Below are 18,476 nucleotides of genomic sequence, written 5' to 3'. Positions count from 1 at the left end.
TAAACTCATCCCATGAGATGCCCTGCTGAGCCAACTGATGCAATACTACAAGCTGAATCAAACCATAGTGGTAAAGGCTCCTATACTGCTGTGCCGGGCTCTTCCTCTGCATCATGTACACCATCCTCTCAATGTTCTGATAGAAGAAAACAGGGATGTTCATCATCCATACCCGTGTAAAGTGCATCAATAGGCGAATATGGTACGAATACACTTGTGAAAATCTGCCCTCACAGGTAAAATAGTGCATGATGAGCCTCATCATGGGAGCATACTCACTCCGGAGAAATCTGAAGGGAAACACTCCTGTCAAGTGTCTCATAAGTGCTGGTCTAACAAAAGGCTCAAAATGGACAATATCCAGCACCTTGCGCTTATTCCATACCTCTCCGACATTAGGTATCCCTGTGGCCTGTGAAATCACCTCGGGTGTCAATGTAAAGTCCACCCCGGCAAGGTTGACATGTCCATCATGCAAGTGTAAAACAAATAGGTGAGCCAACTCTCTGTGGTGCTGAATCCGAGAGATCCTCTCACAAAACTCATAACAAGACACGTACTGGAAACATGAGACTTCCATAGGACAAGCCTGCGAATCTGTCAAAGAAGTAGGCTCCTCTCTCTTATGATGACCACCTTTTCCACCCTTATGAGGCCTCCTCTGTACCTCAATCTCTGAACTTGATGCTTGGTCATCACTCTGCTCATAAGTTTCGGTTTCTGACATTGTTTAAGGAGCAGAGTGGACAAAATGTACTGTTGTTTCTGCTTTGTAAAATGCTGATTTATATGCTGTTTCAAGGGGACAAGGAACATGAGGGGAATGTTAGGGGAGGGACATTTTTTAAAAGGAAAATGGGAATACATGTATACAACAGGGAATTTAGGGAAAAACACTGCAAACATCACTGCATATGCATCATTAAATACATGTGTTTACATGGGTATTATGAGGGGTAGGGTTAGGGCTTGATTTTTTATTTTTTAGGGAAAAGGGGTAGGGTTTATTTTCTTCTTTACAAATTTAAAAGGGAAATTTACATGGAAATACAAGGAAAATGAAATGGGAATGAGGAAAAATGATTACAAGGGAAAAACCATTGAAACAGCATAAAACCCTAGCAAATTTTTACAAATTTAATATGCAGCCATATGGAGCTTCTTCTCTTGCACAATTTGATCTTTAAAACCACATTCATGATGTCCTTCAAACATAACAAGCAACCAATTTTGAGTTTGGAGGGCCTACCTTAAGCAAATCAGCGATTTAATAGCTCCTTGGGTGAATTTGCAGGTGATTTCAAAGGGAGGGCGCTGACGGGTCGCGCACCTCTGACGGGTCGCGCACCTGGCCTGACGGGTCGCGCGCCTGTCAAACTCCCGAATTCGCTCAACTTTCACTCAATCACTCGCCCAAACTCTCTTTCAAGTGACTTGAATGCATAATGAGGGTAAATGTAGGGAGATTGGGCCTTTATAGCTTTCATTTGAATAAATTTCATGCCCAAACCCACTTTATAATGTTTTGCTTTGACACTTTATAAAACTGACTTTTCTTGGTTTCCTTTGTCCTGAAATTGACTGATTTAATGCTTTTGCTCAATTCTTTTTGCAGGGATAGCATCTGAGGGATCTTTGCAAGGGAGCCAGGGTTTCATACTGTCCTTGGAAGCTTTTTGAAATTTCATCACTTTTTACAAAAATTTGAAAAATGACCTTGGCTTTAAAAAAAACAGAGTTTTTAAATCCAAGGTGAACTTTAACTGTACAAGATTGAAATTTGCGAAGAAACACCTTTACACTCATCCCTCTGGCTTGTTGAGCACTTGTTGACCTTTAGAGACATGACCTTGTAAACCATCTTGACCAAAACCCTAGACCTAGGAATTTGACCTCAAGACAAGACAAGACAAGCTTGAAAGTGACTAGGGACTGAAATGACTTGATCCAGCAATGCCAAGAGGGGAACAAAGACACCAGCTCCTCCATCAGGGTTATGGCATGCCTAATGGGATGCAAAAATTGACACTGATGAGACACCTACTTATGCAAATGCAAAGAGTTTTGATCGCTGATGGAGGGCTACTAGACCGACTCTAACATTGGCTCCAATGGGGATGGTAGCTCCTTGGAGGTACCAAGAACCGCAGACCTCTGGGAGAGCAGACCAATGCCTTCAACCATTGGGCGATGGAGTCATTGTTTCGGCAAGCGACACAAGACTTTGACTCATTTATTGAATGAAAACTTGACTGAAAACTGACTAAAACTTAACTGAAGCTTGACTCAAACCGACTCGATGGCAAACTGAAATAACTTGAAAAACTCACTCAACAGACCAAACACGAATGACTCATGACTTGACTTAAAACAAGACTTACAAAGCTTATGAAGGGCAGCAGCCCATCAAGATTTGAAATCATGATGACAACCACCTGTGTTTCTTACAAGACAATATACCATCAAACTATATCAAAATGCCAATGCAACCAATCAAGCAGATGCCTTCTTGATTGATTCTCCTGATTAGATCTTCTGGTAAAAAATACAAACCTATCCCTGGGCATCCAAAAACATAGCTGACCATGATCTCCTTCATCACTGAACACAACAATAATCACCTTCACTGCTGACTGTAACAAATCTGCCATTGGATCCTGGAAAACATGAAGACTTGACATTGCCACCTCCTGCTGAAAGAACAAGGTATCCTTTGTTTCAAATTCTGATCTGCCTTCATCATGTGCTTCAGAAAGAGTATCTTCATGGGCTTCAAAAAACTCTGAACAAATGGATGAGCAGATCTCTTCTTGGAAAAACATTTCAGCACATGAAACATATGAAGAAGAATCTGAAATGGAATCCTGAATGGTCTGATCTTTTGCAGTTTGAATATATGGTAGGTCATTGTCATATGATATGACAGCCAGATTCTCATTACATTCATCAATCATGAGAAAATAAATTTCAGATGTTTCATGAAACCCAACACTAACATTTCTATCAGCTATCATAGATTCATCCAGAGAAACCTTTTCACTTACTTGAACGAAGATCTTGTCTTGTTTTTCACAGAGGCAATGGACTACCTCCTCATGAAGATCTAGTGCTGGTGAGATGAGAGCATTTAGGTCTGCTACTTCATTTTCTTCATTTGAGGCAGCCGCGACAATACAACTCTCTTTTATGAGATTCGGAACAACATGTTTTGCCTCATCCCAATTTATCTCCCGATCTGATTTATCATCATCACTTTCTGAGATTGGAACATTACTTTCCTTCGTTACCTGCATGCTATCTTCTTCTATGGACAGATCTGAAACAACATTTGCTCTTTCCTCATTTTCAACCATATGGAAATCTTTAACCTGCTGATCTTGACAAGTACCCTCTAGGATTTCCGTGTGCTGCTGAAATGGATTCTCATACAGAGCCTCCATAATCTCAACGTCCATAAAATTATCATCTTCATAATATTTCTCAAGGCTTTCAATAAAAGTTGAAGCATGCTTGCAACAGTCATGAACCAAATTTAATGATGGATAAGATGCTTGATATCTTTCAATGAACAAGGCATGAAAATCCTTTAAACAGTAAATACAAGCAGGTGGCAAACTTTCATACCATGATTGGGTTGCACCTTCCAGAGTGGCCAAGAATATCTTCATCAAGCAATCTTCAGGAAAATCCACCTTCAACTTGCGAATATGCATATGAAATCTAACTAGATGAAGAGCAGCATCCTTCTTACCATCATCATTAAATGTAGGCAAATTCCTTGACCAATCGACCTTCGGAATTTTATTTGGAAAACCGGGGATGTGATGTCGACTCAAGGGAGCATATCTTCTTGCAATCCGATCTATCTTGAAAATCTCAAAGCTACTGATCTCTCTGCAGTGAAGTCACCATGAAGCATTGATCTATGGATTTTTCAGTGAAGGGGTCGCCAGGTGAATGATTTCAGCCTTGTCAGTGTCTGATCGTTGTTCACCATCAACAATCAGATCTGAACTTGATACATGTACTGGGGTGAAAAGCAAATGAAGTGCTGTATTCACAAGCTCATGGAGATTGACTGAAGCAATGTTTATCTACTTGCGCTGATGCAAAGCAAGAGCGCTTTCGAAGGCTACCTGGCGTAACTTCAGGCTCCGTCTAAGACTTATGAAACAAACACATCAATCAACAGACAAGTTGTTCTCCCCAGTATGGTTGCCAATATGTTAGCGCTTGAAATTTCACCTCAGGTTGAGAAAGGTAAACCTCAAGGCCACATCAAACCACTTAGCCTCGTAGCTAGCCCTACGGGGCAGGAGAGGGCTCTCTCCGGTCTATCTCGGTAGAGATCTTCAATTAGGGAGATGACCAATAGGGTAACACTGATTTTAGGCTAGTAAACTGATCAAAAGGGTTGATTTTGGGATTTTTAAAGTTTTTGGTGGAAAATTAGGGAATGGCAATTTTTGGGTGCGGGGTTTGGACACAGTTTCTGCAGGGGGTTCTTTGGGGCGAGATAGGAGACAGTATTGATGCCTTAAACTGAGGTGAATGGATGAGAAAGACAGGTGAGGAGCTAAGGAGGGCAAACAATAACTTTGAATCCTCCTTAAACAATAGAAAACATTGAAATTAAACAAACTTAAAAGCAGAGCATGACAGTCATGAATTCTACTTTAACACTTCATTTGTTTAATGTGCAGAAGGAAAAGAAAGGAAATGATTCACATAACACACTTACAGGTACATAGAGAAACACACCATCAATACATGTAACCACAAGAATCCAAAAAAGGACTGCAAAACCCTGGTCTTCCTTAGCCAAAAATTGCAGAGATACAGTGAATAATACAATGATAGCTTATCCCTCAAGAGTCCAACCTTCCAACCCTTGAAAATGACTAAGAAAATACATAATATAGATCATCCAACCTCTTTCCCTGCCTCCATGGGTCGAGCTCACTATCCTAGGAGCTGTTTCAACCACTTCTAAAATAAGCACTACAAACTAAGCAGTCAAAACAACTTGCCTCTATAAGTTAGGAAACCAATTCATTCACTTGATTTTCACCTTTTTCATGAATGAATCTTCTAGATGAGGTACATAAGTGTAAAAGCATCAAAAAAGTACATAAATTACATCAAAGAGTATAAAAATCCACCCCAAAAAGTCAAACAGGGTCAAATTGCGTTTTTCTGAGCTGTACATTGAAATCTGGAGAAGTTTGCCTGATGGGTCGCGCGCCTTTGGGACCACTTTTGGGGCACTTATAGGTTTCAAAATTGAGCAAGAGTAGGCTTGTTGGAACGGTCTGTGAGTCTACATTCCAACCCAACTGGAATTTCTGAATTTGGTGGTCATTTTCCCCTCCAAAATTGCAATCTCCCAAGACTGCTTTCTGCAACTCAAAAATGTGGCAGAAAGTCAATTTTTGCTTGTTTTTTGACTTTCTGGAGGCCCAAAACTTCATAAAATCCTTAGTCCATTGATGAGCATATGTAACTTTGCATGAAAAATCTGGAAATGCTAAGTTTTTGCAAAAAGGAGTTGCCAAAATGAAGGGTCGCATGGGGGGTGAGACCCGTTAATGGGAAAAACCTGCAAATTGCCTGAAAAACCAAAATTTACCCAAAATGCTCAAAAAATTTTGGGATTTGTGCTGTGGCTGGGCTATTTAGTGCCTTGGTCCTTCAGTGAAGCCTCAGCCAAGATATGGAGGGGATCGGGCCTCTTTCTTTCTTTTTGTGCCTTGACCAACCGCCTTTGGAACATCTTCATTTTTGCCTTGCACACGTGCATTCTCGCCCAATAATGGTTCTTCATGTTTCTTAGCAATTTCTTATCTTGGTTGGCCCTAGCCAACAGCCTCTCCAAGTGAGCATTAAGCTGGATAAGCATGGACTCTCGCTCAGCGGGCAATAGATCACCGAGTCTCCTTCTATTCAAGTTGCGGTCACTACGGATCCTCCACAACTCATCAAGAACTTGCTAATCCTCCAACTGTTTGTTGCGCTTCTCTAAATATGAAATGGTCCATTGTGCCCCCTCTAGTCTCCTCTGCAATGCATCATTTTCAGCTCTAAGGTGCTGAATGATCTCCTTTGCCACTCGGCTAGGTGAACTGACCTCAAGATCAATAAGCTCTATATCCGGAACACCTGATGGTCCCTCATCAATCTTGGGCTGTTTTCCCCTCCCTGGTACCTATGCTGCTGAAGAAAGCGAGGCCCCTTCCACCTGATGTGGAGATAACACTCGCTGAGCTGATGAAGAAGGCGAGACCCCTTCCACATGCTGTGGAGAAAATACTCGCCTAGCTGCTGCAAATAAGGCCCTTTGGCCTCTCTGATAAGTGACCAATGGTGAGGGGCTGACATGTCTAGTGATGGGGATGTCATACTGTTGTGATGGTCCTTCCTCCTCGTGAATAACCTCAAGATGTGGCGGTGGTGGTGCTGTGAAAAGCTCACGAGAGATAAACTCATCCCATGAGATGCCCTGCTGAGCCAACTGATGCAATACTACAAGCTGAATCAAACCATAGTGGTAAAGGCTCCTATACTGCTGTGCTGGGCTCTTCCTCTGCATCATGGACACCATCCTCTCAATGTTCTGATAGAAGAAAACAGGGATGTTCATCATCCGTACCCGTGTGAAGTGCATCAATAGGCGAATATGGTACGAATACACCTGTGAAAATCTGCCCTCACAGGTAAAATAGTGCATGATGAGCCTCATCATGGGAGCATACTCACTCCTGTCAAGTGTCTCATAAGTGCTGGTCTAACAAAAGGCTGAAAATGGACAATATCCAGCACCTTGCGCTTATTCCATACCTCTCTGACATTAGGTATCCCTGTGGCCTGTGAAATCACCTCGGGTGTCAATGTAAAGTCCACCCTGGCAAGGTTGACATGTCCATCATGCAAGTGTAAAACAAATAGGCGAGCCAACTCTCTGTGGTGCTGAATCCGAGAGATCCTCTCACAAAACTCATAACAAGACATGTACTGGAAACATGAGACTGCCATAGGACAAGCCTGCAAATCTGTCAAAGAAGTAGGCTCCTCTCTCTTATGATGACCACCTTTTCCACCCTTATGAGGCCTCCTCTGTACCTCAATCTCTGAACTTGATGCCTGGTCATCACTCTGCTCATAAGTTTCGGTTTCTGACATTGTTTAAGGAGCAGAGTGGACAAAATGTACTGCTGTTTCTGCTTTGTAAAATGCTGATTTATATGATGTTTCAAGGGGACAAGGAACATGAGGGGAATGTTAGGGGAGGGACATTTTTTAAAAGGAAAATGGGAATACATGTATACAACAGGGAATTTAGGGAAAAACACTGCAAACATCACTGCATATGCATCATTAAATACATGTGTTTACATGGGTATTATGAGGGGTAGGGTTAGGGCTTGATTTTTTATTTTTTAGGGAAAAGGGGTAGGGTTTATTTTCTTCTTTACAAATTTAAAAGGGAAATTTACATGGAAATACAAGGAAAATGAAATGGGAATGAGGAAAAATGATTACAAGGGAAAAACCATTGAAACAGCATAAAACCCTAGCAAATTTTTACAAATTTAATATGCATCCATATGGAGCTTCTTCTCTTGCACAATTTGATCTTTAAAAACACATTCATGATGTCCTTTAGACATAACAAACAACCAATTTTGAGTTTGGAGGGCCTACCTTAAGCAAATCGGCGATTTGATAGCTCCTTGGGTGAATTTGCAGGTGATTTCAAAGGGAGGGCGCTGACGGGTCGCACGCCTCTGACGGGTCGCGCACCTGGCCTGACGGGTCGCGCGCCTGTCAAACTCCCGAATTCGCTCAACTTTCACTCAATCACTCGCCCAAACTCTCTTGCAAGTTACTTGAATGCATAATGAGGGTAAATGTAGGGAGATTGGGCCTTTATAGCTTTCATTTGAATAAATTTCATGCCCAAACCCACTTTATAATGTTTTGCTTTGACACTTTATAAAACTGACTTTTCTTGGTTTCCTTTGTCCTGAAATTGACTGATTTAATGCTTTTTCTCAATTCTTTTTTCAGGGATAGCATCTGAGGGATCTTGGCAAGGGAGCCAGGGTTTCATACTGTCCTTGGAAGCTTTTTGAAATTTCATCACTTTTTACAAAAATTTGAAAAATGACCTTGGCTTTAAAAAAAACAGAGTTTTTAAATCCAAGGTGAACTTTAACTGTACAAGATTGAAATTTGCGAAGAAACACCTTTACACTCATCCCTCTGGCTTGCTGAGCACTTGTTGACCTTTAGAGACATGACCTTGTAAACCATCTTGACCAAAACCCTAGACCTAGGAATTTGACCTCAAGACAAGACAAGACAAGCTTGAAAGTGACTAAGGACTGAAATGACTTGATCCAGCAATGCCAAGAGGGGAACAAAGACACCAACTCCTCCATCAGGGTTATGGCATGCCTAATGGGATGCAAAAATTGACACTGATGAGACACCTACTTATGCAAATGCAAAGAGTTTTGATCGCTGATGGAGGGCTACTAGACCGACTCTAACATTGGCTCCAATGGGGATGGTAGCTCCTTGGAGGTACCAAGAACCGCAGACCTCTGGGAGAGCAGACCAGTGCCTTCAACCATTGGGCGATGGAGTCATTATTTCGGCAAACGACACAAGACTTTGACTCATTTATTGAATGAAAACTTGACTGAAAACTGACTGAAACTTAACTGAAGCTTGACTCAAACCGACTCGATGGCAAACTGAAATAACTTGAAAAACTCACTCAACAGACCAAACACAAATGACTCATGACTTGACTTAAAACAAGACTTACAAAGCTTATGAAGGGCAGCAGTCCATCAAGATTTGAAATCATGATGACAACCACCTGTGTTTCTTACAAGACAATATACCATCAAACTATATCAAAATGCCAATGCAACCAATCAAGCAGATGCCTTCTTGATTGATTCTCTTGATTAGATCTTCTGGTCAACAATACAAACCTATCCCTGGGCATCCAAAAACATAGCTGACCATGATCTCCTTCATCACTGAATACAACAATAATCACCTTCACTGCTGACTGTAACAAATCTGCCATTGGATCCTGGAAAACATGAAGACTTGACATTGCCACCTCCTGCTGAAAGAACAAGGTATCCTTTGTTTCAAATTCTGATCTGCCTTCATCATGTGCTTCGGAAAGAGTATGTTCACGGGCTTCAAAAAACTCTGAACAAATGGATGAGCAGATCTCTTCTTGGAAAAACATTTCAGCACATGAAACATATGAAGAAGAATCTGAAATGGAATCCTGAATGGTCTGATCTTTTGTAGTTTGAATATATGGTAGGTCATTCTCATATGATATGACAGCCAGATTCTCATTACATTCATCAATCATGAGAAAAGAAATTTCAGATGTTTCATGAAACCCAACACTAACTTTTCTATCAGCTATCATAGATTCATCCAGAGAAACCTTTTCACTTACTTGAACGAAGATCTTATCTTGTTTTTCACAGAGGCAATGGACTACCTCCTCATGAAGATCTAGTGCTGGTGAGATGAGAGCATTTAGGTCTGCTACTTCATTTTCTTCATTTGAGGCAGCGGCGACAATACAACTCTCTTTTATGAGTTCCGGAACAACATGTTTTGCCTCATCCCAATTTATCTCCCGATCTAATTTATCATCATCACTTTCTGAGATTGGAACATTAATTTCCTTCGTTACCTGCATGCTGTCTTCTTCTATGGACAGATCTGAAACAACATTTGCTCTTTCATCATTTTCAACCATATGGAAATCTTTAGCCTGCTGATCTTGACAAGTACCCTCTAAGATTTCTGTGTGCTGCTGAAATGGATTCTCATACAGAGCCTCCATAATCTCAATGTCCATAAAATTATCATCTTCATAATATTTCTCAAGGCTTTCAATAAAAGTTGAAGCATGCTTGCAACAGTCATGAACCAAATTTATTGATGGATAAGATGCTTGATATCTTTCAATGAACAAGGCATGAAAATCCTTTAAATAGTAAATACAAGCAGGTGGCAAACTTTCATACCATGATTGGGCTGCACCTTCCAGAGTGGCCAAGAATATCTTCATCAAGCAATCTTCAGGAAAATCCACCTTCAACTTGCGAATATGCATATGAAATCTAACTAGATGAAGAGCAACATCCTTCTTACCATCATCATTAAATGTAGGCAAATTCCTTGACCAATCGACCTTCGGAATTTTATTTGGAAAACCGGGGATGTGATGTCGACACAAGGGAGCATATCTTCTTGCAATCTGATCCATCTTGAAAATCTCAAAGCTACTGATCTCTCTGCAGTGAAGTCACCATGAAGCATTGATCTATGGATTTTTCAGTGAAGGGGTCGCCAGGTGAATGATTTCAGCCTTGTCAGTGTCTGATCGTTGTTCACGAATCACCATCAACAATCAGATCTAAACTTGATACATGTACTAGGGTGAAAAGCAAATGAAGTGCTGTATTCACAAGCTCATGGAGATTGACTGAAGTAGTGTTTATCTACTTGCGCTGATGCAAAGCAAGAGCGCTTTCGAAGGCTACCTGGCGTAACTTCAGGCTCCGTCTAAGACTTATGAAACAAACACATCAATCAACAGACAAGTTGTTCTCCCCAGTATGGTCGCCAATATGTTAGCGCTTGAAATTTCACCTCAGGCTGAGAAAGGTAAACCTCAAGGCCACATCAAACCACTTAGCCTCGTAGCTAGCCCTACGGGGCAGGAGAGGGCTCTCTCCGGTCTATCTCGGTAGAGATATTCAATTAGGGAGATGACCAATAGGGTAACACTGATTTTAGGCTAGTAAACTGATCAAAAGGGTTGATTTTGGGATTTTTAAAGTTTTTGGTGGAAAATTGGGGAATGGCAATTTTTGGGTGCGGGGTTTGGACACAGTTTCTGCAGGGGGTTCTTTGGGGCGAGATAGGAGACAGTATTGATGCCTTAAACTGAGGTGAATGGATGAGAAAGACAAGTGAGGAGCTAAGGAGGGAAAACAATAACTTTGAATCCTCCTTAAACAGTAGAAAACATTGAAATTAAACAAACTTAAAAGCAGAGCATGACAGTCATGAATTCTACTTTAACACTTCATTTGTTTAATGTGCAGAAGGAAAAGAAAGGAAATGATTCACATAACACACTTATAGGTACATAGAGAAACACACCATCAATACATGCAACCACAAGAATCCCAAAAAGGACTGCAAAACCCTGGTCTTCCTTAGCCAAAAATTGCAGAGATACAGTGAATAATACAATGATAGCTTATCCCTCAAGAGTCCAACCTTCCAACCCTTGAAAATGACTAAGAAAATACATAATATAGATCATCTAACCTCTTTCCCTGCCTCCATGGGTCGAGCTCACTATCCTAGGAGCTGTTTCAACCACTTCTAAAATAAGCACTACAAACTAGGCAGTCAAAACAACTTGCCTCTATAAGTTAGGAAACCAATTCATTCACTTGATTTTCACCTTTTTCATGAATGAATCTTCTAGATGAGGTACATAATTGTAAAAGCATCAAAAAAGTACATAAATTACATCAAAGAGGATAAAAATCCACCCCAAAAAGTCAAACAGGGTCAAACTGCGTTTTTCTGAGCTGTACACTGAAATCTGGAGAAGTTTGCCTGACGGGTCGCGCGCCTCTGCCTGACGGGTCGCGCACCTTTGGGACCACTTTTGGGGCACTTCCAGGTGTCCAAATTGAGCAAGAGTAGGCTTGTTGGAAAGGTCTGTGAGTCTACGTTCCAAACCAACTGGAATTTCTGAATTTGGTGGTCATTTGCCCCTCCAAAATTGCAATCGCCCAAGCAAGACTGCTTTCTGCAACTCAAAAATGTGGCAGAAAGTCAATTTTTGCTTGTTTTTTGACTTTCTGGAGGCCCAAAACTTCATAAAATCCTTAGTCCATTGATGAGCATATGTAACTTTGCATGACAAATCTGGAAATGCTGAGTTTTTGCAAAAATGAGTTGCCAAAATGAAGGGTCGCACGGGGGGTGAGACCCGTTAATGGGAAAAACCTGCAAATTGCCTGAAAAACCAAAATTTACCCAAAATGCTCAAAAATTTTTGGGATTTGTGCTGTGGCTGGACTATTTAGTGCCTTGGTCCTTCAGTGAAACCTCAGCCAAGATATGGAGGGGATCAGGCCTCTTTCTCGCTTTTTGTGCCTTGACCAACCGCCTTTGGAACATCTTCATTTTTGCCTTGCACACGTGCATTCTCGCCCAATAAAGGTTCTTCATGTTTCTTAGCAATTTCTTATCTTGGTTGGCCTTAGCCAACAACCTCTCCAAGTGAGCATTAAGCTGGATAAGCATGGACTCTCGCTCAGCGGGCAATAGATCACCGAGTCTCCTTCTATTCAAGTTGCGGTCACTACGGATCCTCCACAACTCATCAAGAGCTTGCTAATCCTCCAACTGTTTGTTGCGCTACTCTAAATATGAAATGGTCCATTGTGCCCCCTCTAGTCTCCTCTGCAATGCATCATTTTCAGCTCTAAGGTGCTGAATGATCTCCTTTGCCTCTCGGCTAGGTGAACTGACCTCAAGATCAATAAGCTCTATATCTGGAACACCTGATGGTCCCTCATCAATCTTGGGCTGTTTGCCCCTCCTTGGTACCTGTGCTGCTAAAGAAAGCGAGGCCCCTTCCACCTGATGTGGAGATAACACTCGCTGAGCTGATGAAGAAGGCGAGACCCCTTCCACATGCTGTGGAGAAAATACTCGCCTAGCTGCTGCAAATAAGGCCCTTTGGCCTCTCTGATAAGTGACCAATGGTGAGGAGCTGACATGTCTAGTGATGGGGATGTCATACTGCTGTGATGGTCCTTCCTCCTCGTGAATAACCTCAGGATGTGGCGGTGGTGGTGCTGTGAAAAGCTCACGAGAGATAAACTCATCCCATGAGATGCCCTGCTGAGCCAACTGATGCAATACTACAAGCTGAATCAAACCATAGTGGTAAAGGCTCCTATACTGCTGTGCCGGGCTCTTCCTCTGCATCATGGACACCATCCTCTCAATGTTCTGATAGAAGAAAACAGGGATGTTCATCATCCGTACCCGTGTAAAGTGCATCAATAGGCGAATATGGTATGAATACACCTGTGAAAATCTGCCCTCACAGGTAAAATAGTGCATGATGAGCCTCATCATGGGAGCATACTCACTCCGGAGAAATCTGAAGGGAAACACTCCTGTCAAGTGTCTCATAAGTGCTGGTCTAACAAAAGGCTCAAAATGGACAATATCCTGCACCTTACGCTTATTCCATACCTCTCCGACATTAGGTATCCCTGTGGCCTGTGAAATCACCTCGGGTGTCAATGTAAAGTCCACCCCGACAAGGTTGACATGTCCATCATGCAAATGTAAAACAAATAGGCGAGCCAACTCTCTGTGGTGCTGAATCCGAGAGATCCTCTCACAAAACTCATAACAAGACATGTACTGGAAACATGAGACTGCCATAGGACAAGCCTGCAAATCTATCAAATAAGTAGGCTCCTCTCTCTTATGATGACCACCTTTTCCACCCTTATGAGGCCTCCTCTGTACCTCAATCTCTGAACTTGATGCTTGGTCATCACTCTGCTCATAAGTTTCGGTTTCTGACATTGTTTAAGGAGCAGAGTGGACAAAATGTACTGCTGTTTCTGCTTTGTAAAATGCTGATTTATATGCTGTTTCAAGGGGACAAGGAACATGAGGGGAATGTTAGGGGAGGGACATTTTTTAAAAGGAAAATGGGAATACATGTATACAACAGGGAATTTAGGGAAAAACACTGCAAACATCACTGCATATGCATCATTAAATACATGTGTTTACATGGGTATTATGAGGGGTAGGGTTAGGGCTTGATTTTTTATTTTTTAGGGAAAAGGGGTAGGGTTTATTTTCTTCTTTACAAATTTAAAAGGGAAATTTACATGGAAATACAAGGAAAATGAAATGGGAATGAGGAAAAATGATTACAAGGGAAAAACCATTGAAACAGCATAAAACCCTAGCAAATTTTTACAAATTTAATATGCAGCCATATGGAGCTTTTTCTCTTGCACAATTTGATCTTTAAAAACACATTCATGATGTCCTTCAAACATAACAAGCAACCAATTTTGAGTTTGGAGGGCCTGCCTTAAGCAAATCGGCGATTTGATAGCTCCTTGGGTGAATTTGCAGGTGATTTCAAAGGGAGGGCGCTGACGGGTCGCGCGCCTGTCAAACTCCCGAATTCGCTCAACTTTCACTCAATCACTCGCCCAAACTCTCTTGCAAGTGACTTGAATGCATAATGTGGGTAAATGTAGGGAGATTGGGCCTTTATAGCTTTCATTTGAATAAATTTCATGCCCAAACCCACTTTATAATGTTTTTCTTTGACACTTTATAAAACTGACTTTTCTTGGTTTCCTTTGTCCTGAAATTGACTGATTTAATGCTTTTTCTCAATTCTTTTTGCAGGGATAGCATCTGAGGGATCTTGGCAAGGGAGCCAGGGTTTCATACTGTCCTTGGAAGCTTTTTGAAATTTCATCACTTTTTACAAAAATTTGAAAAATGACCTTGGCTTTAAAAAAAACAGAGTTTTTAAATCCAAGGTGAACTTTAACTGTACAAGATTGAAATTTGCGAAGAAACACCTTTACACTCATCCCTCTGGCTTGTTGAGCACTTGTTGACCTTTAGAGACATGACCTTGTAAACCATCTTGACCAAAATCCTAGACCTAGGAATTTGACCTCAAGACAAGACAAGACAAGCTTGAAAGTGACTAAGGACTGAAATGACTTGATCCAGCAATTCCAAGAGGGGAACAAAGACACCAGCTCCTCCATCAGGGTTATGGCATGCCTAATGGGATGCAAAAATTGACACTGATGAGACACCTACTTATGCAAATGCAAAGAGTTTTGATCGCTGATGGAGGGCTACTAGACCGACTCTAACAGGTTGTTCCTTGATTTTCCTAATAACGAAGCTTCCAATTGAATGGGCTAGTGATCTGAACCTCCAAAAGGTAGGATGAGCGCAGTCAGGCCACCTCCCATGAGGAGAAGTTCTTCGAAGATAATAAATCTGTCTAATTTTGAGGCTACTTGGGAAGAGCCCCCCCTTTTATTATTCCAAGTAAAGATTCCATTGCTGGTTTCTATATCTACTAGTTTCATATTGTTGAGGAAGTCCTGGAAGGCAGCTGAATCCTTGCCAAGTGTTCTAGTTCCTCCTTTCTTCTCCATGAGTGATTTTATCATGTTAAAATCACCTCTTAGAATCTAGGGTAGAGATGTGTACCTCTTCTTCATCTCCTCCAGTTCTATGAGGAGTCTAAGTTTGTCCTCCATTATCTATAGACCATAGACATTGGTGATCATGTAACATTTCCTGTCGCCCACCAGTTGAATAATCAAATAAAGGTCATGTCTAGACACCTTCGCACCAATCATGCCAAATTTTTGTGGGCCCCATAGAGTGAGAATCCCACTAGCAGATTTGTTTGCCTTAACCTCAAGGTATTCATATCTATTTAACCATTTTCTTTGTTTTTCTCTCATCTTCTCCACTGAGAATTTTATTTCCTGAATGAACACTACATCGGGTCTTTCTTCTCTGATCCTATTACTTAGATTCCTCTGTTTTCTTCTACTCCCTAGTCCTCTAATGTTTCAATTTGTAATATGGGGTTTTGAAGGAGTAACTGGAAAGGTCTTTCATCCTTCCAGAGTCAATCGTAATTTTTTCCACACTCTAGCAGCAATTCTTTCTGTCTTTTCCTTCCCCTTTTCTTGCCTGGGTTTTTTGTTAATTTTCCCGTTATTAATGCTATTGAGGAAGTTCCTTTATGTTCCTGGTTATCATGTCCCCGTTTGACCCCAACCGCTATTTGGTGTGACTTGTTAAGGAATATCTGCTGAACCTTGTCAATGTCCTCCTAAGGTATGGAGTTTATTCCTAGGTTTCCTCCTTGTTCTAGAAACTTTTCCAGCTCTAGGTTCTCCCTTTCTAGGATCTCCTGTAAGTATTGGTCCTCTGTACCACTTTCACTTTGATTCATTTCATGGTCTTTTTCTATCTCCATGGTGCTCAAAGGGTCCGTCATATGTTCATTCTGTCCTTGTGTGAACTCCATACTGGTCTCTTTTCCTTTCCCCCTTGCTACCTGATTCTCTGTGCTCTTTTGGATACCTCCATCTTCTTCTCTTCCTTCTAAGATCTCAAAACTATTGTAACTTCTTGTTTTGTTATCATTCTCAGTAGGGTTCTTTTGTGTCTTCTTTCCCCCTCCCTTCCCTTTTCCTCTTACTTCGGTGAAACCTGGCTGTTCTTTCCTTTTGCTGGTGCTCGAGAATTCCTCCCTTTTGTTGAGAGGACAATCTCTAGATAGGTGCCCATGCTCATGACATTTGTGGCATCTGAATGGGATATGCTCATAGTCCACTATTTGAACCCATTCATCATCATAGACTTCTAGAATGACCTCATCTGGAAGAGCTCCTGATAGGTCCATCTCCACACATATACAGGCATAGGAGGTATATTTTCCTCGTAGAGTTGCTTCTGAAATCTTTAAGAAATGACCTAATTTATTTCCTATAGCTTTTAAAGACTCTGGCAACCAGTAATCTAAAGGTAAGGAGTAGAGTCTAATCCATACCAGTACCGAAGTGCAGGTTTCTCGTTCTGGCACAAAGTTCATCGTCCATGGGCACATATAGAGACCGGCAGTGGCATAGAAGTATGCTCCTCCAAAAATCCTATCTCTGTCCTCCATGTTTGTGAACACCACTGTAAAAAATCCTTTGGATCCAAGATGTATCTTTAGCTCCCCCTTTGGTTTCCAGTTTTATTTTATCCAAGTGTACAAAGCTTTCTCTGACGGCCAAATTCCCAGAAACTTGCATATAATGGCATAGTTTGCCATGTGATCCCTGTGCTCTTGCAGAGCTAGATCGCTCAATATTACCTGCGGTTTAGTTATGGTCTTGGGTTTACAGGGCCCCATTTTGGTTCTGCTCTCTGCTCCCTGACCTCTGTCTTCCGTTGTCTCCTCCTGTCTGTCTTCCTCGTGGGTCCTTTCCTCTGCTTGGGATTTATCGCCTCCCGCTTTCTGAGTTTCAGTGTTTTTTGTCTTGCCCTTCAAAGATTGTGGAGTTTTCTTTTTATTATCTACTCTCCCTCTATTCGAAAGCACATTACTGTAGAAGGGAGTGGAGCTCCCTCCTTCCTGTGCCTCCATGGTTTCCTGTTACCCTCTGTCACTCTCTTAGTTGAAACCTAACCCTAGAAGTCGCAAAAAGTCTTCAGCAGACCAGTTAAAGGCAGAACTCTAGTATTGTTGTTGGGTTGTGTTATATTCTTTCCACGTAGTTAATAGGGGGTTTGAAGGGCACCCGTAACCCCACTTTATGGGGTCCGGGGCAGCGCCCCGGAAAATTTTGGTTTTGGACCATATGTTAGGTTGGGCAGACCCACCTATGGTTTTGTGCATGATTTTCGCACATGTTTTTTGGACGCGATGGTTTTCGGTCCATGGTATTGGACGCGATGGATTTCGGTCCATGGTATTGGATGCTTCGGCATGTATAAATATGTATTGTAACATTGAAAGGAACATAATGAAAAATCAAGCTGGTAGTCCCGGTTTTGGGATCCAGGGAAAAATCTCTGTGCATATGTGTTTTATGGGTTATGCTCTCGCATTGTTTATTTTCTTTGTTTAAGAATTCGTATGCAGGTAATTTCTGTACAGGGTTAAAACCTACATTTGGTATCAGAGCTATTTTGGCTTCAAGGGGACGCCTTTGTTGCTGAGGGGTTTCGCTCGGGCCTGTGGTAGACCCTGTTCAGTGGGAGATCTACGAGATCGATTCTAGTGGTGAAAGAAGATGGCGAGCAGTGGAAAGATAGAGATTAAGAAGTTCAATGGTCAGAATTTTGAGTTGTGGAAACTCAAGATGGAGGATCTGTTGGTGGGTAAAGATCAGTGGATCGCCATAGATCCGGGTACTAAACCATCGGGAGTGACCGATGAAGAATGGAAGAAGTTGGATTGGAAGTAAAAGAGCACAATACGATTGTGTGTCTCAGATTCAGTATTGCTGAATGTATCAGGGGAAGCTACGACAAAGGCTTTGTGGGTCAAGTTAGGGACTTTGTACCAATCTAAGTCTCTGGTGAATAAACTATTCCTACGGAAAAAACTGTATAACCTGAGGATAAAAGATGGAGACTCGGTGACAGAGCATCTGAATGCGTTTAATACTGTGGTAAGTCAGTTATTATCTGTTGATATTAAAATTTCAGATGAAGATAAGTGCATTAGTCTGTTGTGTTCTCTACCAGATTCGTGGGATAGTCTGGTTATTGCAATAGGTAGCAATGCAACTGCTTTGCAGTTTGAT

General features: G+C 41.6%; 1 pseudogene; it reads right to left on the bottom strand.

Moving 5' to 3' along the window:
• The window catches only part of LOC149210722 (endoribonuclease Dicer homolog 2-like), a 46,293-nt pseudogene extending 29,447 nt beyond the window's left edge, over positions 1–16,846 (bottom strand).
• Between the last annotated feature and the right edge of the window lie 1,630 nt (positions 16,847–18,476).

The sequence above is a fragment of the Pinus tabuliformis genome, chromosome 1_2, assembly GCF_031772625.1.
Source record: "Pinus tabuliformis cultivar Carrire ecotype Pingquan chromosome 1_2, CPIR1, whole genome shotgun sequence".
Lineage (NCBI taxonomy): Eukaryota > Viridiplantae > Streptophyta > Pinopsida > Pinales > Pinaceae > Pinus > Pinus tabuliformis.
Note: the sequence above shows the minus strand (reverse complement) of the source record. Positions and strands in the feature narration are given on the sequence as shown.